Source organism: Macrobrachium rosenbergii, chromosome 11 (assembly GCF_040412425.1).
Source record: "Macrobrachium rosenbergii isolate ZJJX-2024 chromosome 11, ASM4041242v1, whole genome shotgun sequence".
NCBI lineage: Eukaryota > Metazoa > Arthropoda > Malacostraca > Decapoda > Palaemonidae > Macrobrachium > Macrobrachium rosenbergii.
This window is the reverse complement of record NC_089751.1, coordinates 49537570-49563651: the sequence shown is the minus strand read 5'-3', so window position 1 is coordinate 49563651 and position 26082 is coordinate 49537570. Positions and strand designations below refer to the sequence as shown.

The 26082-nt window shown below is 37.0% G+C and overlaps 1 protein-coding gene across 3 annotated transcripts in view; it reads left to right on the top strand.

Annotated features, from left to right (window-relative positions):
* Nucleotides 1-26082, top strand: part of LOC136843436 (neuronal calcium sensor 2) — a 988260-nt gene that overhangs the window by 453484 nt on the left and 508694 nt on the right. For all 3 annotated transcript variants that reach the window (XM_067111914.1, XM_067111913.1, XM_067111915.1), the window contains exon 3: nt 6071-6104. The gene's annotated coding sequence lies outside the window, so the exon portion shown is untranslated. The remainder of the gene's footprint in view (nt 1-6070; nt 6105-26082) is intronic.

Sequence of the window (26082 nt, the reverse complement as noted above, 5' to 3'; positions counted from 1 at the left end):
GTATTAATACTATCTTTTCGTGCTACAATGAAGTTGGCATTTGAAGTCTTCCCGTATTAACACAATCGTTTCGTGCTACAATGAAATGGGCATTTGAAGTCTTCCCGTCCTAATATAATCGTTTTGTGCTACAATGAAATAGCCCTTTGTTGGCCGACTCAGTTGAGCTTCAGACTGTCACTCGATGGGCCGGAGTTCAATTCCCGCGGCCGGCTGATGAAGAGGAATTTATTTCTGGTGATAGAAATTCATTTCTCGTTATAATGTGGTTCCGATTCCACAATAAACTGTAGGTCCCTTTGCTAAGTAACCAATTGGTTCTTAGCCAAATAAAATAAGTCTAATCCTTCGGGCCAGCCCTAGGAGAGCTGTTAATCAGCTCAATGGTCTGGTAAAACTAAGATATACTTAACTTTTTTTTTAGCTACAATGAAATGGACATTTGAAGTCTTCCCTTATTAATGAGACTAATTGTAACTGAATGGGGTACAGTGGTGTTATGACAGAGTCGAGGCATTTTGAGGGGGGGCGGTGTATAGGACTCGCTGTACCGGGGGTATGGAAGGTGGGTGGAAGAGGTACGAGCCCCGGGCAGCCTAGCGGATGTTGGTCGTAGTGGAGGGCTGTGTTATTGATCACTGGCTGAGTGCGAAACGCAAGAATATTCTTCTCCTCCTCCTCCTCCTCCTCCATTATTTTTCTCTCTCTCTGTCTATCTCTCTCTTACTTTTTTTCTCTTTCCTTCTCCTCCTCGTTCCTCTTCCATTACTCTCTCTCTCTCTCTCTCTCGTCCTTCCTTCCCAGTCTCATTTTCTGCTCCCTTTGCTATGCCTAGTCTCCACCATCTCCGCTTTTGACACGTTCTGTTCTCTCTCCTCTGCAAATGTATTTACCTGTGGCCTGTCTGTGCTCAGACACACGCACAGCCACCACAGACACAAACACATAGACACAGACAGTACTCGCACACAAACATACGGTTGAAGGAAGCTCAAACGCCATGTATGTATTGTACGCAGTCTGAGCGCAAGGCAGGGCGTAGAATTATTCACTAGGTGTCTTGCGTCACTTCTCTTATGTGCTTTTTCTTTCTTTTTTTTTTCTTCTCTCTTCATTTCTTTCAAGAAAGCCTCACGGGTGCAGTTCAGAAGCGAGAGGTTCTCTCTCTCTCTCTCTCTCTCTCTCTCTCTCTCTCTCTCTCCTCGTGGATGAAAGCAGACAGGTCGGAGAGAGGGTACTGTTTTTAATTGCTAGCTTTTTGTGCGCGCGTATTGACGTTTGATAATAGCTTTCGGGTTATTTTCTTTTTCTTTCGCCTTGACTGCAGACACCCACTGGACAAATTCTAACACCAGATGAAGAGATGATATTTAAATTTAAAAAAAAAAAAAGTAGAAAATGCGTCGAAGTTTCTTCGGCCCAGTCGAGTTTTCTGTACAGCCGCTACATTGTATAATCGAGGCCACTGAAAATATATCTATCTTTCGGTGGTCTCGGTATAATGCGCTATGAGCCGCGGCCAACGAAACTTTAACCACGGCCCGGTGGTGGCCTATCTTATATCGTTGCAAGAAGCACGGTTATGGCTAACTTTAATAACCTTTAATAAAATAAAAACTGCCCAGGCTAAAGGGCTGCAATTTGGTATGTTTGATGATTGTAGGGTGGATGATCAAACATACCATTTTGCAGCCCTCTAGCCCCAGTAGTTTTTAAGATCTGAGGACGAACAGAATAAAGTGCGGACGTACAGACAAAGCCGGCACAATAGTTATCTTTTGCAGAACACTAAAACTGCAGAACATCTATTCATTGTAGGGAAAACGTCTGACTGTATCCGGAGAATCAGATGCTTTGCCCTGACCCGACCTGACCTTGTGTGCACTTCTGCCGTGCTCAGATTTCCAGACGGTAGACCAGTGAACGTTTTCTTTAAGCTTGGCTAAATTTATAATCTCGCGCAGTCATGATTCGGTTAGTGCGATAAACGGTAGTATCTGTATTTTGTTGTATTAACGGTAATATATGCATGCTGTTGCAACTAACGGTAATATGTGTACTTTATTGCAACTAACGGTAATATCTATATTCTATTGCAATTAACGGTAATATCTGTGTTTTATTGCAACTAACGGTAATGTCTGTGTTTTATTGCAACTCACTGTAATACCTGTATTTTATTGCAATTAACAGTAGCCTATCTATGTTTTATTGCGATTAATGGTAATATCTGTACTTTATTGCAATTAATGGTAATATCTGTATTTGATTTCAGTTAACCGTAATATCTATATTTTATTTCAAGTAACTAACATGTATTTTATTGCAGTTAACGGTAATATCTATATTTTATTGCAATTAATGGTAATGTCCATATTTTATTGCAATTAATAGCAATATCGGTATTTTATTGCAATTAACGGTAATATCTGTATTTTATTGCAATTAACAGTAATATCTATATTTTATTGCAATTAATGGTAATATCTATATTTTATTGCAATTAATGGTAATATTTGTATTTTATTGCAATTAACGGTAATATCTATATTTTATTGCAATTAATGGTATTTTATATTTTATTGCAGTTAACGGTAATATCTTAATTTTATTGCAATTTTAATTGTATTTTACTGCAATTAATGGTAATTGTATATTATTACAATTAATGGTAATATCTGTATTTTTTTTGCAGTTAACGGTAATATCTATATTTTATTGTAATTAACGGTAATAGTTTTATTTTATTGCAATTAATGGTAATATCTATATTTTATTGCAATTAATGGTAATGTCCATATTTTATTGCAATTAATAGCAATATCGGTATTTTATTGCAATTAACGGTAATATCTGTATTTTATTGCAATTAACAGTAATATCTATATTTTATTGCAATTAATGGTAATATCTATATTTTATTGCAATTAATGGTAATATTTGTATTTTATTGCAATTAACGGTAATATCTATATTTTATTACAATTAACGGTAATATCTATATTTTATTGCAATTAATGGTAATATTTGTATTTTATTGCAATTAACGGTAATATCTATATTTTATTGCAATTAACGGTAATGTCTATGTTTTATTGCAATTAACGGTAATATCTATATTTTATTGCAATTAATGGTAATGTCTATATTTTATTGCAGTTAACGGTAATATCTTAATTTTATTGCAATTAATGGTAATTGTATTTTACTGCAATTAATGGTAATTGTATATTATTACAATTAATGGTAATATCTGTATTTTGTTGCAGTTAACGGTAATATCTATATTTTATTGTAATTAACGGTAATAGTTTTATTTTATTGCAATTAATGGTAATATGTTTATTTTATTTCAGTTAATGGTAATATCTATATTTTATTACAATTAACGGTAATATCTGCATTTTATTGCACTTAACGGTAAGATCTGTATTTTATTGCAATTAACGGTAATATCTGTATTTTATTTCAATTAACGGTAATATATACTGTATATACTGTATATATTGCAATTAAGGGTAGTATCTACCATATATTTTATTGCAATTAACGGTAACATCTGTATTTTATTGCAAACCCGAGATGTAACTTGTTTCAGTAATGCTGGGAAGCTTTTGATAATTTGTTATGTCATATTTCAGTGTTCATCATCATCGTCATCACCATCATCATCACCACCATCATCATCATCATCATCATCATTATCATCATCATCATCATCATCGCCACCACTATTATGATAATCAGCATGCAAAGGACGCTAATAATTAATTATCTTGATTAGAACTGGGCTCTGTAGTTGGTGGTAATGTCATCTTTCCGTGGACGCTGTTCATAAATCTTCAGTCCCTTTGTGAAATCCGCCAGTATTAGATATTAATAATAATCGAATGTCTGCATGACAGGCAGCCCAAACCCATTCTCTTGACTTCAGCTTTTAACTTTGGAATTATGGGTGAAAGCCCCCCTCCCCCCCACCAAGCTTGATGAACGAGTGTTGGTGTGTCAGGGGCATAACTCTGCCCTAAAATGGAAGACTGCAATATCTGCGAACATACAAAAGTGAGAAAAATGTTAGATACTCCCTTGCCTTACTACTGATTTTGCAGATACTGCAAATGGGACCCCCAAAATACTCGTGGAAAGCATTGAAGAAGAATCATTCTGAAACGGCAGTAACTTGTGTATTAGTGTTTCGCGAGCCCAGTTGGTGACATATCTCAATTTCGAAAATTTTGCAGATACTGCACTTTTCCATTTTAGGGCAGAACTCTGTTCAGTGTCAGAGGTACGAATTTGTTCCGTGCCCGTGGTACTATAATTGATGGTACTAGCTCATGTGAGATTGTTTGGATTTGGATCAGCTTTCTCTCATTATATGCTTGAGTTTCTTAATAAATTTATTATTTTCAATGGTAATTTTGCATGTACAGTAGGTAATGATGTCTGTAGGAAAATATTTCGGATAAGTTCAATTCCCCGTTTTTAGTTTTCTGTAAAAGAAAACTATTGTGTCGTCTTTGTCTGCCCGTCCGCACTTTATTCTGTTCGCACTTTTTTTTGTCCGCCCTCAGATCTTAAAAACTACTGAAGCTAGAGGGCTGCAAATTATTATGTTGATCATCCACCTTCCAATCATCAAACATACCAAATTGCAGCCCTCTGTTCTCAGTAGTTTTTATTTTATTTAAGGTTAAATTTAGCCATGATCGTGCCTCCGGCACCGCAAAAACACAGGCCATCACGGCCCGCTGAGAGTTGCACGGGACGCGGCTCATGCAGCATTATACCGAGACCACCGAAAGATAGATCTATTTTCGGCGGCCTTGATTGTAGGCTGTACAGAAAACCGGCGCATTTTTTACTTGTTGATTATGCAAATGATTGGATGTAATACTTCGTGTTATTTTAGAATTTCATTTTTTTTGCGTTTAGTATTTATTAATTTTTGTAAGCATAGTGGAAATTGTAGGAAATATTTCAGTGAAATAGCATAATGTTGAAAGAGAAAGTACATTTATTTTCGGAATACTCAAGCCCGTGTAGGGGTTCTATTGGTAGTACTTACAGTAATTCAATCCATCTGCAGAGATTGACATAGAATAGCAAAGGGTAGAATTCTTATTATTATTATTATTATTATTATTATTATTATTATTATTATTATTATTATTATTATTATTCAGAAAATACTCCCTATGCTAGTAACAAGCCTTGGGGAAACCATTAACTTTAAATGCAAGCTTGCAATGGCTATGGTGTTCATTTGAAAGGAATGACGGAAGGATAGGAAGTACAGAAGGAAGAAATCAGTTATTAGAAAAGAAAAGGAAATAAATTAATAAATAAATAGATAAATAAATAAAAAAAAGTAATTTTATTCCTGGCTATTATAAATCTGCGGTTCGCTCTGCCATGTTCATGATAATTAAATTTTTTTTTTATATTTTAGCTTTTAATGTCTTTTTTTTTTTTTTTCACGGCGTATTTTAGAAGTTAAAGAAAACAGGTGCTGGATTTTTTTTTTTTTTTTTGTCAATATTGTGGTACGTGGGGAAGTTGTAGATGATTTGTAAAATTAATGTCAGTGAAACGCAAGAAAGGTCATTGTATGAAACACTCGGCTACCTGGCTGCCACCTAGTCTCCTCTCAGAGCATGAAACTCGAGACACCCCAAACCCCCACCCTCCCATTCCCTCTGTCATCCATCATAATTATACGCTTCTCTCTCTCTCTCTCTCTCTCTCTCTCTCTCTCTCTCTCTCTCTCTCTCTCTCTCTCTCATATACACCACATTATCATCATCATCATCATCATCATCTAAACAGCAACACCTTACATTCCATTGACCTTCGAAATGTGCTTCATTTTATCATCTGAATTAAGGACAAAAGTTTAGAAAAATAATAGAGAGAAATAGGAGGCTCTTTCCCATACATTTACATTTACAGTTACCCTTGGGTGAAGCGGAACTACGTTGAAAATCTAGCTTATAGCCACTTGAATTATTAGGATAATTTTTTAATGAAAAAAATGTACAACAATTTCAATGTTTTCCTTTCGTTGCAGATGGCCAGAATGACGGACAGTCTTCAAATCAAAGGTAAGAGTTAATGCCTTCTCTCTGAATGTATTCCCCTTTTATATAAACGCAGCTTTGTCAGAAGGCCTATTTCAGTTTAATACGTGACAGCACCCGTAAGGAGGTAGTGCTGTCAGTGCACCTCACACGGTGCACTGTTGTCATTACTAAAGTTTTTTTTGCAGCGTCCCTTCGGCCCCTAGCTGCAACCCCTTCCATTCTTTTTACCATGCATCCGTTCATATTCCAATTCTTTCACCTTACTTTCCACCCTGTCCTGAAAATCATTTCAACATTATTCTCAGCTCTGAATGCCCTCATAGGACCCAGCACGCGGCCTTTGGCCTAAATTTTATATTCCAATTTGGATCCCAATACGTGACAATAAGCTCTTCCTTGATTTTTCCCATTGGCTTCAGGCTTACAGAAAGGCATTTTGGTCCATAAATAGATATATGAAAGAAATGGTATTCCAGAAGTCACTGTTTCACTGGCAGCGTGAGAGGGATTTTTGTGTGGCAGTGGGGAAGGGTGTAAATATAAATAGCTCAGTATAAAGGCCAAAATTTTGTACCAACCTCCATCTTTAATATGTTTTCGTAAGAGGACGGGAGATTGAATACTGTAATTTTTTTTATAATATTTGAAATTCTCTTTAGATAGATCGTTTCCCTTGTGTGTGCGTGTGTTCATTACATTGTGTATGACAGTTTTATAGGCAAGCACAGTAACTCTTTGTACGTTTTCATTTTCCCTAAATGATGAGCAACCCAGAGATTTGTATTTAAATGCTAATCAGTTGTCACTATGCTGTCATGTCAAAGGCAGAAGCCTGAAAAAGTAGGATTCGGGGAACCTGTAAATTGTTTTGGTGAGACCTGACAGTGTCTGAAGTATATTGATTTAGAATCAGCCCACTTACAAATTCGAATGTATGCGGCCTCATCTCAGGACCACAGACTGAGAGCCAGTGAACTCTTAAATGCTTAGGAGAAATTGACTTTCCCTTCGCTGCAAATAAAGTCAAATTGAAGCAGAGATTTTGAGAATATCATGGTTGGCTCGACAGCGTGCAACTTTAGTACGTGAACCCTTTATGGGGGGTTAGTGCCGTCAGTGCACCTCATGCGGTGCGCAATAGGCATTATTACTTAAGTTCTTTGCAGCGTCCCTTCGACCCTATCTGCTCCCCCTTTCATTCCTCTTACTGTACCTCCGTTCATACTGTCTTTCTTCCATCTTACTCTCCACCCTCTCGTGACAATTGTTTCTTAGTGCAGCTGTGAGGTTTTCGTCCTGATACACCTTTAAAACCTTTTTACCCTTTAATTTCTCTATTATCGCTGAAAGACCTCGTAGCTCCCAGTTCTTGGCCTTTGGCCAAAATTTTACATTCCATTGCTTTCAGGACCTAAATACCCTGGTTTTTTTTTCTGGTTTTAACACAGCGTTGTCACCTAAATTTTTTTAGATTACTTTGATCGCCCCCGATGATTTTCTGTTAAGTGTAAACCTCAAAATTCAATCCAGTCTAATTGTTTCAACTTGTGACATCAGAACTTTCTTGAATTAAATTTTCACCCCTAACATTAAATCTGTATCTGAATGCATTTCCCTCCCGTGCCTGATAACAGCAGCAGAACGACAGCACAAAGTTCTTGTTGCTTTCAAGACCTGTTTTGTGAAGGGAGTTTCGTCTGTGTACAGACAAACTTCACCTTGCTTTGCCTCAGTGCGTTGTTCCTGAATGGAAACTTCGGTTTGCAATCTCCGACGAGTTGTGGTTTTGTCATAATGCTCCCAGCTTTTCTGTCTGCTTCATTTACAAGAGAACTTTGACGTGTGCGCAACTTGATCTCATGTTTTTCTTTTAGTTCTCCTTGGGGGCATAATTAAGTTGAAATCTCCTCTGTATCTTTTTCTCAGTATTGAAGAATAAGCGAGGCAGACAGTTTTTTTTAATGTGAGGTGACACACGTTACCTGAGGTTCAACTTCTCTTGCCCCAGAAGAAGAAGTAAAGTGAGCTGTGTTGAGACAGTCCCCACCTTCTCATATTTGTGTTTTGAATTTAATTTGGTTTCGTGGCCTTTGGTAGTCGGTGTCCTTACTCTCAGATTTCTTTCTCTGCTCTTCTCGCACTCTTTTATGAATGGCCGCCTCACTTTCTCTCTCTCGTTTCCTTGATGATGTTGATGATGTTCTCCTTCTTCAGAGCCTCTTCCTTCACATATATACAGAAGGGATTTGGGCTCCCTCTCTCTCTCTCTGGCCCTTCCCTTCTTTATTGGGATGTCTTCTTAACCCACTAATCGATGCAAAGTCCCTCCCAACACCTCCTCCTCCTCCTCCTCCTCCTCCTCCTCCTCCTCCTCCTCCTCCTCCTCCTCCTCCTCCTCCTCCTCCTCCTCCTCCTCCTCCTCCTCCTGTCATTTCAGACCTAATTGTCCGTTAAGACAATTTACATAATGACATCCTCCGAACTTGCTGTGTCTTGATTTATTTCCAATTCGTGATGATTGGCATTGCTGTTGATTCATTATTCTCTCTCTCTCTCTCTCAAAAAAAAAAAAAAAAAAAATATATATATATATATATATATATATATATATATATATATATATATATATATATATATATATATATATATATATATATATATATATTATTTATATATATATATATATAATAATTTATCTCATTATTTTTCTTCGTCGCCGCGTTTCTGCTTTTCATCTCTCCAGGTCTTTTGTTTCGGAGTTCCCGAGGTTCATTACCGTCGTCTCTTTTGTCCGGGTTCTTTTATTTGCTGTCAATCACACTCGTTTGATGGCGGTGACGATTCGAGACACTGACATAATAGGATCACCGATTTCCATATAGTGCTTTTTTTTCTCTCTCTCTCTCTCTCTCTCTCTCTCTCTCTCTCTCTCTCTCTCTTTTTATGTGAAGTGCAATTAAAAAAAAACACCGCCTTCCGTTGTCAACAAAGACCTCACATAAAGGTTAACGAGCTGTGTGTGTGTGTGTATGTGTTTTTATGTATGTGCGTATGCGTGTATATGTGTGTGTGTGTGCGCGCGTGTGTATTGTGTGCGTGTGTGTGTGTGAGCGCCTCTTTCTCTCTCTTGATTAATCAGACCTGATATGTCTATTCTACACGTCAAAGGTAGGCTTTGTCAATACAAAACCGGAGTTTATAGAAATATCGTGATCAAAGGGAAAATTGGTGTACCCTTCTTTATGCTCTGGAACTGTGTGGCCGTCCGGTTAATTATTATTATGATAATTATTATGATAATTATTTTTATAATTTTTATTATTATTATTATTCACGGACGAACATTTAACATGGAGGGACTCAAAAAAGACCCTTGACTTCGTAAGCAAGTTTCCTGTGAATAGATTCCCCGTCTGTGAAAAATGTCAGAAGAATTACCGAGGAATTTTTTTTAACTTTAATTAGTATGTTTAATGAAAGTTTTTTACTTTAATATGTTAATGAAAGTTTTTACTTTAATGTATTAATGAAAGTTTTTTACTTTGATATATGTAATGAAAGTTTTTTCATGTTAATTAGTACATTTAATGAAAGTTTTTCACGTTAATTTATATATTTCATGAAATTTTTTATTTTCATTCAAATTTTAATGAAAGGGTTTTCACGTTAATTAATATATTTAATGAAAGTTTTTTTTACGGTGATTAATATATTTAATGGAAGTTTTTGTTTTGATATATTCAGTGAAAGTTTTTTTCACGTTCATATATTTAATGAAAGTTTTTTCATGGTTATTAATATATTTAATGAAAGTTTTTATTTTAATATTTATAGTGAAAGTTTTTGACGTTAATTAATATATTTAATGAAAGATTGTGTATTTTAATTAGTATTTTAATGAACGTTTTTTTCAATTTAATATTTATTGATATTTCTCACTTTAATACATTTAATGAAAGCTTTTTTATTTTAATATTTTAATGAGCGTTTTTTTCAACTCAATTAATATATTGAATGCTAGTTTTCACTTTAATATATTTAATGAAAGTTTTTTTATTTTAATAAATATAATTAGTGAAAGTCTTCTCACTAAATGAATACTTACGTACATGAATAACGTGTAGAGGTTGTCTGGGGTTGGGACACAAGCAAAGGTGGCTTAAACCCTTCCCGCCCTACGTCTTGTTAAAAATGCATTACCTGCAGTTTCTTCCCCTAGACTAGAGTTGCTTAATGATTAACAAAGTAATGTTGCAGGTACCGCTAATGCAGTGGATGTGGACGAGTGTGTGCTCTTACGGACACACACACACACACACGTATATATATATAATATATATATATATAATATATATATATATATATATATATATATATATATATATATATATATATATATATATATATTGTATATATATATATATATATATATATATATACACATATATATACATTGAGTGTGTTTGTGTGTTTTGGAAGAAATCTGGATGCCTCTCACACATGTATGATTTTCTATTTAAGAAAGTACTACGTTTAACGCCTTGAGCTATGAATTATTTTGACGTGAAATAGGAGCACAGGATCTTGATTTTGTAATCACTCATTAAGGAGGTGTATGTAATGTTGAAAGTAGTACATTGAGCTTGGATTCTGCAATGCCTTAGTAAATTTGGCTCATTTTTGCACTCGAAAGCTGAGTAGCTATTAATAAACTCGTGGCTTGGGCGTTGTACCTTACAAAATGATAAAGTTATTGATAAGTTGTTTATTCTCTCAGATATGGCGTTCTACTTACAGAGTGATAAAATAATTTATAAGTTTTTTTTTTCTCTCAGATTAGGGGTTCTACATACAAAATGATAAAGTTAGTGGCAAGTTTTTTTTTATGTTTTAGTTAAATATAGTTGTAATATTATCTTAGTGGCTTGACATGTGAACCCCGGTGCTGGTCCCTAATTGCAAAATGAAATGGCGAAAATCACTGTCAAGATGGTGAAATTTTAAGCTTGACTTTTTAGTCTAAATGGAGATGTTAAAAAAGGATGGTGATGTTATTAAGAGAAATGGTTCAGTGGCCAGAGTACCTAAAAATTTTTTTTTCAGTTAATATATTTAATGAATGTTTTTGGCTAGTTTATTTAATGAAAGTTTTTTTTTTTACTTTAATTGCTATATTTAATGAAAGTTTTGTACTGTAATTTACTTAATGGAAGTTTTTTACTTTAACATGTTTAATGAAAGTTTTTGCTTAATTAATTTATTTAATGAAAGCTTTTTCACGCTAATTGATATATGTAACGAAAGTTTTATGCTTTATTTGATATATTTAATGAAAGTTTTTACTTTAACCAATGTGGTTAATGAATGTATTTTTACCTCAATTAGTATATTTAATGAAAGTTTTTTACTTTAATGTATTTAATAAAAGTTTTTACTCTAAAATATTTAATGAAAGTTTTTCGCCTTAATTAATATATCTAATTAAAGTTTTTTACGTAAATATATTTAATGAAAGTTTTTATTTTAATTAAGATATTTAATGAAAATGTTCACTTTAATTAATATATCAAAGTTTTTTACGTAAATATATTTAATGAAAGGTTTTCTCGGTAATAAATATATCTAATGAAAGTTTTTTATATTAATATATTGAATGAAAGTTTTTCATTTTAAATAATATATTTAATGAAACCCTGACCTCGTATTGCTGTGCCATACTCGTATCGCCACTGGCTCCAAAAATTCAGGCACTGTGGACGAAAGTTTGGGTTTGTTGCTGTTTAGCTATTCAGTGCCTCTGACAGATTGTCAAAAACAGAAAGGTCCATTTCGGGCAGTTTTATTCCGATGGAGAAGGGGGTACTGGATCAGATGACATCCAGGCAGAACAAGATCCTGTAGATGCTGTTTGATGTTGCTCTGTTTGATTGATTGATTGATTTTTTTGCAAACTTATCGTCCAAGGAAACACAATGATAGCAAACATTTTTTTTTTTCAAAAAACAAAAAAATAGAAAAGAATAGAAGGGAATAATGCATCGATTTGAATGGTTACAGAATTTGATTAAGTAGCTGTTGTGAGCAACTGGAGGGATCTCTGTAACTTCTGCTGAAATGACAATTAAAGTAAGTTCATTCGAGCGCTAATATTTGATAACCCTTAATAGAAATACTGTACAGTAATCTTGTGCACGTCAATTGGACTTTAGTGACTCAACGCGCTTGGTGCAAAAAAAATAATAATAATAATAATGAAAGTATTAAACGAATCTTTGCAATTTTGCAAAAAAAAAGAGAAAGTATTAAACGAATATTTGCATTTTGCAAAAAAAAAAAAATAATGAAAGTGTTAAACGAATGTTTGCATTTTGCAAAAAAAAAAAAAAAGAATGAAAGTATTAAACGAATGTTTGCAATTTTGCAAAAAAAAAAAAATGAAAGTATTAAACGAATGTTTGCATTTTTGCAAAGAAAAAAATTGAAAGTATTAAACGAATGTTTGAATTTTTTCAAAAAAGAATGAAAGTATTAAACGAATGTTTGCATTTCAATATGCAAGTTGTTCGGGTCATGACCCCTTGAGCTGGAACGTGAACGCGTCGTGATAGTGAAGGTTGGGGGCCATGGTGTTATTATACTGGAACACGAGAATAACTTATTTTCTCTCGTTAATCCCTTCCTGAATATTAGATTATACTCCCCCTCTCAACATTGCTCCAGGGGTTCAAGTTTAGTACCAGGGAACGTTCAAGACATGTTTCGTGTTTAATTGAATTTTTGTTCCGTTGCCAAAAACGAAGGAAGCTTTTTTTTTTTTTTTTTTAAAGCTCTCCTCTTTCTCTTCTTTGGAGTCGCTGGGGTGATTTTGTCATCATTTCGATGGTTTTTTTATATATATGAATTATTCTTGATGTCATCAAGGTCATTGAACTACCCTTTCAAGTTCGTCGAAATCACTTTTTTTTTTTATAGTGGACGTAAAGTAAAGCAAATTAACCTAAATTAAAATGAGGAATTCATGTGCTCGTGTTTGTTTTTTTAAAAAGATACCTGTTGAAATATTAAAGGGTTATTTTTATATTATTTTTAGCAAACTTTTTTTTTTTAAAGATACCTTTAGCAAACTCTCCCTTGTTACAGTTGTTATTTGGCGGGATCCATTTTCAGTTTGAAGTGTTACCTTTTGTTGTCTAACAAAAGGTTAAGTTTTCAGTGCTGGAACATTTCTAGTTGTGCTGTGGGTGTTCTCTATTTAGCCCTGTCAGGCCTGTCTCTCCATTTTGTCTTTCTCTTGTTTGAGTAGCATTTAACATTTATTTTGGTGTTTCATGATAACATTTCTGGAAGAATAACAACAAATTATTTTTTCAACAACGGTAATAAGAGTAATAATAATAAAGAGACTTTCTCTCTCACATATTGATTCTGACCCGAAAGTCAAGTTTCTATAGTTTAGATAAGTCAACTATTTACCCCTTATGGGGTATCAAGGATTAAATTCTACATATGAGGGCACTGCAGATCTATTGCTCCACCTGTCCTGGAATAGATAATTAATGAAGAATTCCGCCAGCAAGTTCGTCCTCCAGCGGACTTTTTCAAAGCTGATTGTATTATTATTTTCGCATTTTTGACTTCAGGAGGCGAACTGCACTGGCACTGTGCTTCCCGCGCTGAACCCTGTAGGGGATTGGCGCCGCCAGTGCCCCGCACGTGGTGCACTGTAGGCATTACTGAAGGGTGTTTCCTATAGTCTTTTCTTGACCTCCATTCCCCCTTCCTTTCCTCTGTGTTGCTGTCCAACCTCTCTGACTGTTACTTCTTAATGCAAGTGTGGGGTTTTCTCCCAGTTCCACCTTCAGATCCTTGTACTTCATCTCCTTTACTTTTGAAAATGTTATTTTGCTGTCCAACTTCTTCAACTCCCTCTTTTTACTGTCTAAAACTTTGTGCTTAGCTTGACAGCCTGGATTTCTTACATGAAATCTCCTTGCTGAAGATTCCGTAGGAGGGCAGTGCCATCAGTGCACCTCACGCGGTGCATTGTAGGCAACCCCTTTCATTCCTTTAACTGCTCCTCCATTCATATTCTCTTTCGTCCACCTTACTACCCACCCTCTCCTAACAGTTGTTTCACAATGCAGCTGCAAGGTTTTCCTCCTGTTACACCTTTCAAACTGCCTTTACTCGCAGTCTTCGTTTCATCGCTGGGTGACCTTATAGGCCCAAGCGTTTGGCCTCTGGCCCAAATCCTATATTTACTTATATATTCCATGCCGAGCAACGCTGTTAATTGTTTCTCGACAGCAGTGACGTCATATTATAGATTCGAAGCTCACGCCAATCGATATTGGGTTTATTTTCAAAGTTAACGGACGTCCCCAGCTGAAGCACCGGGCACTTCCAGAACAGACGGATCGACTAATACGCGAAAGTTCGACAAGTTCTTGTCATTAGTCTAGTACGAAGTTCACCCTTATGGTACAAATCTCGCTCTTATCGACTTCTGATTGTGTCTCTTGGAGTACAGCGATCTCTGGTGAGTGGGCTCCTGCCACGGAAGAAGCTGGTGTCTCAGTCCGTCGATTTTCGTCTCTGTGTGCCTTACGCTTTGTTTGACTCGTTTTTTTCTTTTTTTCTTTTTTGTTGTTGTTGTTGACGCTATGCACGCTCCCCTGAGTAAGAAAATGTCAGATTATTTCCTCCGTGTTTGCACTCGCTAGATATATTAAGGAAGAGTGGATTCTCTCATTCTTTAAATACTAGTGATTTGTAAAAAAAAAAGAATGCGCGTTTGACAGTTGGATATTAGCCTAGTCGCCTGTATTGTTCTGATGGCATTGCGCGTCTCCCCCATCTCTCTCTCTCTCTCTCTCTCTCTCTCTCTCTCTCTCTCTCTCTCTCTCTCAAAGCGCTGAATGACCTTATAGGTTCCAGCGGCCTCAAAGCGCTGATAAAGTCTTATTCTTTCAGCTCTCTCTCTCTCTCTTCTCTCTCTCTCTCTCTCTCTCTCTTCTCTCTCTCTCTCTCTCTCTCTCTCTCTCTCAAGCGATGAATGACCTCATAGGTTCCAGCGCTTGGCCTAAGGTATAAATTCTTTATTCTCTTCTCTCTCTCTCTCTCTCTCTCTCTCTCTCTCTCTCTCTCTCTCTCTCTCTCTCTCTCTCTCTCTCAAACGCTGAATGACTTCATACGTTCCAGCGCTTGGCCTTAGGCCTAAATTCTATATTCTATTGTATTCTCTCTCTCTCTCTCTCTCTCTCTCTCTCTCTCTCTCTCTCTCTCTCTCTCGCAGCCATTAAATGGCATTATTGTTCACAGATTTTGTTAAGAAATAATAGCAAAGAACACATAATTAAGTAAACAAGTGGAAGTAGGGCTCTGGAAAGATGCAGATATCTTCTTGTGTGTCGAGGTGCGCGCTATCAGAGGGGAAAACGAACTTCCTATGCGGTGGCGAGATTGAAATTTTGGGAGAGAGGGGGGGGGTGGGGGTGTGGGGGGAGGGAAGCAGGCCATGTTGCCGGGGAGGGTGGAGAGTAAGGGGGTGCTGGTTACTTCCGTAACAATCACACCAAGTTTGGTCGAAATCGATCGGTGCGTGCAAGAACCAGGAGCGAAAATGACTCCCTCCCCTTACCCCTTCCCCCCCCCTTTTTTTTTTTTATAAAGTTTGACTACCCACCACAGCAAGCAAGCAATCCTTCGAGAGAGAGGAATGGCCGTATGCAGGCTTTAACGCCCCTCCCTCCCCCGCCTCCTTCCTATATACCCCCGACCCCCTTCCACACAAACACACGCACACACACTCTCTCTCTCTCTCTCTCTCTCTCTCTCTCTCTCTCTCTCTCTCTCTCTCTCTCTTTTTTGTGGAGACGTTATGCCCAAATGACTTTCCTGTAAGTTCTTGAGAGAGAGAGAGAGAGAGAGAGAGAGAGAGAGAGAGACTCATGTACACTCGGCCACTATGAAAAGCTGACCAAAGAATTCAACCGTCTCTCAGAGAGAGAGAGAGAGAGAGAGAGAGAGAGAGAGAGAGAGAGAGAGAGAGAGAGAGAGAGAGAGAGTTTACTATTTCAGAATGTTGTGGTGTCAGCTATAGGAGTATAATGGACTTACGAATGTTGAATCAAAATGAAGAAGAAGAATGTCTCATCTTTTAACGGAGATCTTGCCGAACTGATAAAGAGAACTTCATACAAAGATACCACAATCCACTACTTAAATTACTTGGTCCTGGACTAAGAGCCACTGAAGTATTTGCCCTCAAAAGTGATGAGATGGCCTCCTCGAGGAAGGCCTATTGTGATACAGGAGTTTTGACCCCTAATTTCACCTTGATTCTTTGTCAAATTTCAAATTTGCACTGTATCAATATCTGGATATTCGAAGATTTTCAGGGAAAATTTTTTTTTATTTATACAAACCTACGTTGAAAAAACGAGAAAAAAATGCGCCGAAGTGTCTTCGGCGCAATCGAGTTTTCCTCACAGCCGCTACGGCGTATATTCAAGGCTACCGAAAACAGATGTCTTTCGGTGGTTTCGGTATAATGCTGTATGAGCCGCGGTCCAGGAAATTTAACCACGGCCTGGTGGTGGCCTATCCTATATCGTTTTCAGAAGCACGATTATGGCTAACTTTAACCTTAAATGAAATAAAAACTACTGAGGCTAGAGGGCTGCAATTTGGTATGTTTGATGATTGGAGGGTGGATGATCAACATGCCAATTCACAGCCCATTAGCCTCAGTAGTTTCTAAGATTTGAGTGCGGACAGAAAAAGTGCGAACAGAACAAAGTGCGGACGGACAGACGAAGCCGGCACAATAATTTCGTTTTATAGAAAACTGAAAATTGAAACTATTCTCGAATAAAAAGTAGCTGTGCGAAAGGAAAATGATCTAGGTCTGATATGATGGCAAACATCTCATCTTGTCTTAGACCGAATTTCTCTTGGAAGTTACGGTAACATTTAATGGGCCGGGTTCAAACATCGGCTTTCTTTGTCTCACACTATTTAGAATTTTTCTCTTATGTGGATTAATCGGAACACCTCGGAAATATTTTATGACTACTTTTTATCTTTTATACGACAGTCTGGCTGTAGAAGTAATTACAGTTCTCAGCCAGACATTGGGCTTTAAAATTTTTACGAGTAGAATATCCGAAATTTAGACATGGAACTTCCAGAATTTTACGAGTAGAATATCCGAAATTTAGACATCGTGCTTTCAAACATTTAACAGGCAGGTTATCGGAAATTTGGACATGGGGCTTTCAAAATTTAACGGTTTGATTATCGGAAATTTAGACATAGGACTCTCAAAAATTCAACGAGTAGATATCCAAAATTTAGACGTGGGGCTTTCATAATTGAACGAGTAGAATATCCGAAATTTAGACATGGTACTTGAATAGAATGCCCGAAATTTAGACATTGGACTTCAAAAATTGAACGAGTAGAATATCCGAAACTTGGACATGAGACTTCCAAAATTGAACGAGTAGAATATCAGGAATTTAGACATGGGACTTTAAAAATTTAACGAGTAGAATATCCGAAACTCAGACATGGGACTTTCAAAATTTAACGAGTAGATTATCCGAAATTTAAACATGGGACTCTCAGAAATTCGACGATTAGAATATCCGAAATTTAGACATGGGACTCTCAGAAATTCAACGAGTAGAATATCCGAAATTTAGACACGGGACTCTCAGAAATTCAACGAGTAGAATATCCGAAATTTAGACATGGGACTTTCAAAATTGAACGAGTAGAATATCCGAAACTTTGACATGGCACGGGACTGCATTTCAGAAACAGCAGTTGCGCCGCGCATCAGGGCAGCAGTGAAGAGTTAAGCAACAGCAAAGGTAAACACAACACCCTCTACCTGAATCCTGTTGTGACTGCAGTTCGCCGGATCATGGGAATCTGTGCACCATCATCCCCTTCCTCTTGTAGTGGTTGAATCGTTACTATGGAAAACCGACCGGGTCTGACTTTCACGTTACAGTAAAGGGAATAGAGGCGTACCGGAAGGCGGGGGGTTTTGGGGGGGGGGCTTTGGAAGAGAGAGAGAGAGAGAGAGAGAGAGAGAGGAGAGATGGGGGGGATGGGGAATTGGGAGGGTGCTGAGATGGAAAAGTTGACTGGGATGGGAATGGGAAAGTAGGAATGGATGTTGCGGAAAGAGGGGGTTGTTTCGGGGTGGGGGAGTGGGATGGGTGGGTAGTTCCACATCATCCATAGTAGCATATTGATCAGAATAAAGAGGACAAACCCAAAGAACTTTCCCCCAAAACACTCTCTCTATGTATGTGTTTGTGTGTACGTGTGTGTGTGTGTGTGTTTGTGATTGATACGTTGCGTTTGTGCATTTTTGCGCCTTATTAAGTTCTTGGGGTTGTTATAAAGAAGATAATCACGATAATGGGTTGGGTATTATCTTTGCGTAACGCTGAAAAATGGTCTCCAAGGCGCCTGCAACTTGTGTAAAGAGTGTAATCCAGCGATATTTCTTAAATGTAACCTGGGGAAGAAAGAGGGCAGATTTATTTTAGTCATTTGTGCTCATTATTTGATTACAGTTATGTCCGGTCTTTCTCCATAGTAATGAAAACTCACCGTCCAAAGTAGAAACAGCACTACCTGCAAAAATGACCTTATATTTATTGCAGTATTGGTAATCTGAGAGAAAATTGCAAAGTCAGGTTCAGCCCAAGGCAGACATTTCAAGTGTTAGGTTTCAGAGGGGAAAAATGCATTGATGAAGTCCTGGTGTTTAAAGTAAATGATAATGATGAAGAGTGTGTATCCATAGAATTTTGCCAGTGCCAAAACAACCTGTCTTACCATTGGCACAATGAAGGTACCTTATTTCGATTTTTGGGGCGGTACATATCGTCCAGTGGGTCGGGTCTTGCCGTCTCGGCCCATGCATATGTTACTGTCATTTTTGCCGACATGGGGACCAGAGATGACTGTCATTCTTGCCGATATGGGGAACAGAGATGACTGTCATTTTTGCCGATATGGGGACCAGAGATGACTGTCATTTTTGCCGCTATGGGAACCAGAGATGGCTGTCATTTTTGTCGATATGGGGACCAGAGATGACTCATTTTTGCCGCTATGGGAACCAGAGATGGCTGTCATTTTTGTCGATATGGGGACCAGAGATGACTGTCATTTTTGCCGCTATGGGAACCAGAGATGGCTGTCATTTTTGTCGATATGGGGACCAGAGATGACTGTCATTTTTGCCGCTATTGGCTGTCATTTTTGTCGATATGGGGACCAGAGATGACTGTCATTTTTGCCGCTATGGGAACCAGAGATGGCTGTCATTTTGTCGATATGGGGACCAGAGATGACTGTCATTTTTGCCGCTATGGGAACCAGAGATGGCTGTCATTTTGTCGATATGGGGACCAGAGATGACTGTCATTTTTGCCGCTATGGGAACCGGGGATGACTGTCATTTTTGCCGCTATGGGAACCAGAGATGGCTGTCATTTTTGTCGATATGGCGACCAGAGATGACTGCCATTTTTGCCGATATGGGGAACAGAGATGACTTGTCATTTTTGCCGATATGGGGACCAGAGATGACTGTCATTTTTGTCGATATGGGAATCAGAGATGACTGTCATTTTTGCCGATATGGGAATCAGAGATGACTGTCATTTTTGCCGATATGAGGACCAGAGATGACTTGTCATTTTTACCGATATGGGGACCAGAGATGACTGTCATTTTTGTCGATATGGAATCAGAGATGACTGTCATTTTGTCGATATGGGAATCAGAGATGACTGTCATTTTTGCCGATATGGGGAACAGAGATGACTTGTCATTTTTGCCGATATGAGGACCAGAGATGACTTGTCATTTTTACCGATATGGGGACCAGAGATGACTGTCATTTTTGTCGATATGGGAATCAGAGATGACTGTCATTTTTGCCGATATGGGAATCAGAGATGACTGTCATTTTTGCCGATATGGGAATCAGAGATGACTGTCATTTTTGCCGATATGGGAACCAGAGATGACTTGTCATTTTTGCCGCTATGGGGACCAGAGATGACTGTCATTTTTGCCGTTATGGGGACCAGAGATGATAACGAACGTAATTAAAATTTCAGTGAAAACTGAATGGTAGTTGGCAAATTTCACTATGGTTGTATCCTTAGTGAATTGTTCAAATGATGAAAAACAGACTTTGCAATATGTCCACTGATAACGATATTGATAACATCAAGAAAAGATAAAGATTTTTCAGTGTAAACCCACCAGCGTTTCTATGGAAGATTAAGTATTAAGGAAGAATGAGGACTTAAACAATCCATGAGAAAAATAATTTTGCTGTGAAAGTGAAGAGCTGTGGTTGAATCAGATTACGAGTTAATGAGATGCATACGTATTGTTGTCTGGTGATATTAATCATTCCGTGTGAACAGTATTCCCCATAAATATTAGCTCTCCATGTGATTATGTAGATATGGAGTTATTTAATGTAAATGGCAATAGATATATGATGGTTAGCAGACATTAGGGTTGAATGAGATTATACACTAATGAGATGCGTACACCTATTGTTATCTGCTGATGCTAATCGTCCCGTGTAAACAGAATTCCCTCTTGAATATTAGCTCTGCACATGATTTCACGTATCTCCATTCCTACTTCTTTTCTGTAATCTCGCTGTCCAACTTCCCTGACTATTGCTCCTAATTGGGTTTTCTCCCAGTTCCCACCTTTATGTTCTTGTGCTGTTCAACCACTCCAACACCCTCTTATTACTGTCTTGAGGCCCTGAATGGCCGAAAGATCCCACCCAGCGCTTCTCGAAACCCTGAATTTCATAAAATCAATTCATTTGATGCAGTTAAAGTGTATGATGGTCAGGAAGTGGGGAGTTTAATCAGAGGAAGGAATTATCTTATGATAAATTCATCAGAAAAATGAAAATTCAGTTGGAGTTTGCAAGGCATGTATTGTTTTCGTATAGATGAAAAGATTATGAAGGATCGGTTTGTCTGTGAGAAAAGTGCTGTACCCATTTGAATGTGAATGTGGCATACTGTATGACCGTATGCAGAGCAGCCAGTTACAGTAGGATGTTCATTTATAATACAGGGATTTTTACGGGATGTCAGTATAATCGATTACTCGTGTGATTGGTAAGCTTCTTTACGAATAGTAGTAGTAGTAGTAGTCGCTGCGACTCCAGATCACGCAATCAAATCTATACCAGTGACAGAATGGAAGATAAAAATGAAATATTTGCAGTGGAAGCGTAACTGTTGAAATTGAATGAAGAGGATTGGTTCAATGCCGAATAAAACAGAATTTGGCGAAAGCAGCGTCATTTGAGTATGGGATTAACAAGAAAGTTATTCCTAGCGTTGTGTCGCCAATGTTGAAATTAGGGAAAGTTATTCGAAATGAGAGCAAGTCATTCGAAATTAGAGAAAGCTGTTCGAAATTAGAGAAATCCGTTCGAAATTAGAGAAATCTGTTCGAAATTGGAGAAAGATATTCGAAATTAGAGAAGGCCATTCGAAATCAGAGAAAACTATTCAAAATTAGAGAAAGCTATTCGAAATAAGAGAAGGATATTCGAAATTAGAGAAAGCTGTTCGAAATTAGCGAAAGCTATTCGAATTAGAGAACGCTAATCAAAATTAGAGGAAGCCATTCAAAATTAGAGAGAGCTATTCGACATTAGAGAACGCTAATAAAAATTAGAGGAAGCAATTCGAAATTAGAGAAAGCTATTCGAAATTAGAAAAAGCCATTCGAAATTAGAGAACGCTAATAAAAAGTAGAGAAAGCCATTCGAAATTAGAGAAAGCTATTCGACATTAGAGAACGCTAATAAAAATTAGAGAAAGCTATTCGAAATTAGAGAAAGCTATTCGAAATTAGAGAAAGCCATTTGAAATTAGAGAAAGCCATTCGAAATTAGAGAAAGCTATTCGAAATTAGAGAAAGCCATTCGAAATTAGAGAAAGCTATTCGAAATTAGAGAAAGCCATTCGAAATTAGAGAAAGCTAATCAAAATTAGAGAAAGCTACTCGAAATTAGAGAAAGCTACTCGAAATTAGAGAAAGCCATTCGAAATTAGAGAAAGCCATTCGAAAATAGAGAAAGAGATTCGAAATTAGAGAAAACCATTCGAAATTAGAGAAAGATATTCGAAATTAGAGAAAGCTATTCAAAATTAGAGAAAGTAATGCAAAATTAGAGAAAGTCATTCAAAATTAGAGAAAGCCATTCGAAATTAAAGTAAGCTATTCAAAATTAGAGAAAGCCATTCGAAATTAGAGAAAGCCATTCGAAATTAGGGGAAGCCTTTCGAAATTAGAGGAAGCCATTCGAAATTAGAGAAAGATATTCGAAATTAGAGAAAGCTGTTCGAAATTAGAGAAAACCATTCAAAATTAGAGAAAGCCATTCGAAACATTGTAGTTTAGTTTTTCAGTGAATTGAAAGATATTTAAGGGTTTATTTTGAATGTGTACAGGTGTGATGAAACATTGCGAATTAAGTATTGTATAAGCAGGAAGTAAATTCAAACAATAAAATGTTAAAATTAAAGGGAAAATGAGATGAAAAATGTGATATAAACACCGTATATAAAACTAATGTTCTTTTAAACTGTGTAATGCACATTGGCATGTCACTAGCGATTCCCAGATGTTGTCATTCATATCCAAGCTTCACTCCCAAAAACAGGAAGTAAAAAAAAAAAAAACTTATTAAACCGAAGATCTGTGTCTAGCATTATTTTTCTTTTGTTGAAGAAATATCTAAAGATACCATAGGCCGATTTTGCCCATTTTAAATGTGATAAATTGAAGAGGATAATTTTTCTTCTATCGAGAGGATTTTCAAATTCAATGTATACCTCGCAGTCGGGTAGCGCCAACAGTGTACATCACGAGGTGTACTGTAGACATTAACTCAAGGTTCTTTGCGCGTCCCTTATGCCCCTAGTGGCAACCCCTTTCATTCCTTGTACTGTATCTCCATTCATATTCTCTTTCTTCCATCTGACTTTCCTCAGCCATCTCCTAACAATGGTTTCATAGTGCAACTACTTTGGGATTATCCTCCAGTTGAACTTTTAAAATCTTTTTACTCTCAATTTCCCCTTTTAAAGCTGAATGACCTCATGGGTCCCAGTGCTTGGCCTTTGGCCTGAATTTTATGTTCCATTTCAAAAGCTGTGCTGAAAATTGCAGCAGCTGAATGTCCTTAGTTCCTATTATTTAAAAAAAAAAAAACCCGTGCGAGATGCGCCTGGGAAATTCAAGCATTACTTGTCATGTAAGTTTGAATAACAGATGAAAGAGAACCTCGCACTGTGCCTGCCCATGTTTCCATGTACTTTATTTAGTTTCAGTTTTACTTCTAGTCTCTAAGGACTCTTACTGAGAGGTAAAATAAGGCTGACTTTATGCCGCCGTACACTAACTCGCAGACAAGGCTTTTATCATAGCCCAGTGTCGTATGCCTCGTCCTGGGAAAAGAATGGAGAAACTGAGAGAGCCAAATAAATATTTTTATCTTCATCCTGGACACGGGGGTCCCGGGACGTGATTTGCCTATGAGATGACAAGGCACCCTATTATTCTCGGCAAGGAAGGACCATTTTCTTTTTGTTTGTTGTCTGAGGGACTGGGGTATGCATTCAGCCTCAGGTAATAATAATAATAATAATAATAATAATAATAATAATAATAATAATAATAATAATAAAATGTTATGACATTACTTACTATGCGTTATTTTGGTATTAGTGGTCTTTTAATAATTTTAAGAGTATTAGAGCATCGCAGTATTTTGAATAATGGTATTTCTTTTTCATCTTATTATTATTATTATTATTATTATTATTATTATTATTATTATTTATTATTATTATTATTATAATCAAAGTGTTCCTAATACTGAATTACCGTATGTGAAGAAAATATAAAGCATATTTAGTAAATAGCTAACAAACAAACATTGGCGAATGCTGCCCTTATCAACTCCGATGATCACCAACCCATGTTCACCAACCTCCATTTGTCAGTTTACGAAATTCCCTTGTACTGTTGCCTTTCCATTTCTGGTAGGTATTTTTGATCATTTTAGAGTATGTCTATGAATTGCTAACTTTGCATTCATCAGGGGAAAAAGATTGAGGGAGATTTAAATCCAGGAATTTCTACCATTCGCACGACACGGACAGTCATTAGGAGACAGAAGTTTAAAATGCTTCGTTTCCAGTCTTTGCGGCTCAAGTTATTTATGAAAATGTATGCGCATATTTCATTGGGACGTACGTTCCACAGGCGTGACTAGCTTTACGTGGTTACGCATAGTCTCCTGTGTACATTGAGAGAGAGAGAGAGAGAGAGAGAGAGAGAGAGAGAGAGAGAGAGAGAGAGAGAGAGAGAGAGAGCTGTGGCCTTTTGTCTCGAGTTTGTCAGTAGAGGAGATGAATAATTTCGTTGATGTGACTTTGCAAGTTTGAATACTTCGGCCTAGCCGTGGCATTTAGTTATCGCATGGTGTTGTACAGTAATTATTTGTTTATCGTGATGCAAATAGTTATGAATGTACGTTTCTTTGTATGTATTTTATCATAACTTTAAGTATAACTCAGACTTCACAAGTTCAAGCGAAGATCCAATGCATTGCTACCCTAACACAATTTTCCTTGTATTTTAATAATTTACTGACATTTTTATCTATTTATTTATTAATATGTTAATTTATTTTTTCTTTTTAATAAGAGAGCTCTCTTCTCTCTTTATTTCCCATTACCTTCTGTTATTTCTTCCTAATGAAGATAATTTTCTTTGGAAGCTTGAATTTCCTCAAGTCAGTGGCAGCCCCTGTAGGCTTGTTCCATGTGAATAGGCATTAATCTTCTGAATAATAATAATAATAATAATAATAATAATAATAATAATAATTCAACAGAATCATTTGACCCTGATACAAGAAACTTGAGATTGTACAGAATGCGAATATCTAGTTTTTCGTCCTTCCAGCAGTAGGGTTTAGAATGCAGCATTCTATTCGGTAATAGAGTAGTTACAGCAAGCGCAGCTGTTGTCCTGTCAAGTGACGTGAGACAGTCGGTACTGGTGGTGGCCTGTCAAGGCCCTATGTGAAGTCTCCCCCGCCCGCCACAAGTCAATTTGAGGTGGCTAAGATAAACGTTCGGTCCTAAGAGCTCGTCACACTTTGTTTGTAGTAATAATAGGATTTGGAAGTTTCTCTCTCTCTCTCTCTCTCTGAAATTATCTCTTTCTTTCTCTCAGAACCTCTCTCTCTCTCTCTCTCTCTCTCTCTCTCTCTCTCTCTCTTTCTGAAATTATTGGAACTCTTTCTCTTTCAAGAAATAGAGCTCTCTCTCTCTCTCTCTCTCTCTCTCTCTCTCTCTCTCTCTCTCTGGAAATTATTGGGTCTCAAGGTATCAAGAAATAGAGCAGATTCTCTCTCTCTCTCTCTCTCTCTCTCTCTCTCTCTCTCTCTCTCTCTCTCTCTCTCATTTTATGTGCGATTTCATATGCTGTAATGTTTCCGCACAACACGCTGTCCTGAGAGTTTGTTTTTTCAATTTAGTTTTTTGCAGTTTTACAGAGTTCCATAATTAGGACATTGTCAAAATGCCGTAATCGTAAAATTCAGCTCACTGTTGTGTTAGCTCTTTGTTTCATTAGTAGCGTCGTTAGGTAAATGGCTCCTTTTATTCTCTTTGCACTGGGGAAGCTTTGCGTTGTTTCTCCGCACCTTTTTGCGTTGTGAATATATGACTCTTTCTGTTGTTTCTCCTCACCTTTTTACGTAGTGAATAAATGGCTCTTTTGTTTCTCCGTTTTACTAGTGAATAAATGTCTCTTTCTGTTGTTTCTCCTCACCTTTTTACGTAGTGAATAAATGGCTCTTTTTGTTGTTTCTCCGCACCTTTTTACGTAGGGA